This window comes from Parasteatoda tepidariorum, chromosome 4 (genome assembly GCF_043381705.1).
Source record: "Parasteatoda tepidariorum isolate YZ-2023 chromosome 4, CAS_Ptep_4.0, whole genome shotgun sequence".
NCBI classification, from domain to species: Eukaryota; Metazoa; Arthropoda; class Arachnida; order Araneae; family Theridiidae; genus Parasteatoda; species Parasteatoda tepidariorum.
In genome coordinates this window covers 88,766,305-88,768,959 of record NC_092207.1, presented here as the reverse complement: position 1 = coordinate 88,768,959, position 2,655 = coordinate 88,766,305, and positions in this window count along the sequence as shown.

Here is a 2,655-nt window from a genome sequence, read left to right as displayed (position 1 = left end):
AATTATTATGCTTTAAAGTATATTTAACTTTTTATGCTAAATTTTAGCTCTGAATCAAACTCACGGCCTATATATTTCAAAATTAATAAAATAGATTTTCCCTGATCTTAAGATATTTAAATTCTGCATTATTTATGTTCTCATTAAGAGATAAGTCAAAAATAAATTTTCACTTTCACACAGAATATTTAATTTAAAATTACAATATATTTTATCACATTTATTATAAAATATTTTGTAATAGAAAAATAATGTGTCAAGCATAAACATGTATAATTAAAAATTTTCAATTTTATCAATTTTAAGCAATCAAGAACTTATTGTTTAAAATTATTCCTTAATTTTAAAGTTTAATTTATATAATTTTATGCAAGAAAAAATGAAAACATTCACTTTATACGTATTTTGTATCGGTACATGTTAGATTTAATCTTTAAAAAAATTGAACTTTATTTCAAAATCCGTGAAAAATTGTAAGTAATAAAATAAAGTTCGACACGGCAGGAAGAAAAATGTTTTGTGTGTGGTGTGGCATAGTTTATACCATGGCGTGACGAAAGAAAGTAAGGATCAGGGATTGGGGAAAAAACTGAAACTTGATCTCAGATTTCTAGTCTGGAAGGGTGGTGACGAAGAAATTGCAAAAGCAAGAAAAACTCTATCCGAAAGATGGCGATTCTCGCGATAAAATACGAGATTTCGTGCACGATCTCGGCGTTTATGATACGGAAAGTAGAAGATAAAAATGTCCAAAATTAAGGGGCTTTTCTGATATTACAGAGTTGAACTTCTGAACTACCAAAATATTTATACATCATCTTGAAATTTCTTTTAATAGCTGTAATTCTTTCACATTGCTCTTAAGTAAAACTGAATTTAAAGTAATTTTTGCATTATTAAATCTTTTCCTTATTCCAGATTTCATCTTTTACTCACGAAAATAAACGGAACTCTAAGAAAAATTGGTTGAAGTTTCAACTGTAATAAAGGGTATGTACAACCAAATTATTTTACTTGTCGCCACCCGTTCTTACGGTCTTTGTAGTATATATTCGACAGTTTAAATCTGTTTTGTTGACAAAAAGGCTTTTCTCCGTTTTTCACCCTTATCATAAACGGATAAAAACGGTCAGTTTAAATATTAGTTTTTTTTTCATTCAGTTTTGCAATAGCTTTACATTTTTTCAAATCATTTTACGATTATTTTCTACATTTGATCTTATTATTTAGCAATTGCTTTATGGCTTTGAATGTTATATGAATAAAATTGCTGTTCGACTTTATTGTCAAAATAATGTAATACCGGAATACTATGTTTTTCTTTAGATATTATTTTTTGGTAAGGCAAGTTGTCAGACTTTTTTAAAATAGGGAGGGGGCACTATAGTTTTAAATGTTTTTACTCTTAAATAAAATTTCAATCAAACTTTTAGGAGACATACAGTTTAAGATTTTCTTCATAATAAAATTAGAGCTTTGGTAGCTCAGGGAATGAGCACTTCCCTATCGATCAGATGACCCAGGTTTGAATCCGAAAGGTGACTGGTCGTACGAATTCTGCTCGCGCCTCCAAATGACCGCAATGTTTATCAAAGTTTTATGGAGTTTTTTTGTGACAATAACAGAGTATTTTGAGTATTTGTTAAAATAATGAAATTTGTTTCCTGAAATAACAGTACTTATCTACTTAAAGGAAGGTGTTCGTTCTTAAATAACAGTACTCTTCCGTTGAACAAACGGTTTTATACTGACACACTATCTGACTGTTTTATTCCGTAAAGTTAAATTTTTTTACAGTGTATGGTCAAGTTGAATTATGTTTACATAAAAGACGAATTACATTTTCATCCAAGTGATATCATATTTTCGTCCAAGTTGAATAATTTGTCTTTTAAAAGTTAAGCAACGTTTTAAACTAAGTGCATATTCTGCCTAAGTTAAGCTCTCTTTTAATTCAAGTTGAACCATATTTCTGTCCAAGTTGAGAGAAATATTCATGAGCTAAAACAAGGTTTAAAACAAATTTTGTGTAAAAATATGTCTTCTTTATTCAAAATTAGAAGAATAAAAGGGAGTAATTACGAACAAAGCGAAGTTTTAACCCTATTGTGTGTACTTTTAAAGTTATTGCATAAATTCGCTGCCATTTTAAGGAATTTTCAAGTTGGAACGCATTACTGTCCAAGAGGAACAATATTTCCAACCAAGTTTAATTGAGTTTAGATCCAGCCGTCCAATCAGAAATAAAATTTCTACCAAATTTGAAATGTAAAGCTGTTTCATAATTTTTTTAAAGTTAAAAACCATGATTTGTGCAAGTTAGAGCCCAATTGAATCATGTTTCATACCACGTTAAATCATGCTTCCTTTCAGATTGAACTACATTTCCATGTCATAAATTAATAGAATCAGAAGGAAATGCTGTTTGTGAGCATTTTGTTATTTTGTTATCTTATTGCATACTCTAAATTCATTCTAAAGATTTAGTCGCTACACTATTTTCAAAGTGGTAAAAAGTTTGAAAATTTGGGAGATATATCAAAAATGTCATATTCAGATATATCCCTATTATGCCCTCAAAATCATGTCAAATATTATGCCCTCAAAAACAAACTTATTTTCAGCGATTGGGCTTTGAAAATTTCCACACAGGAA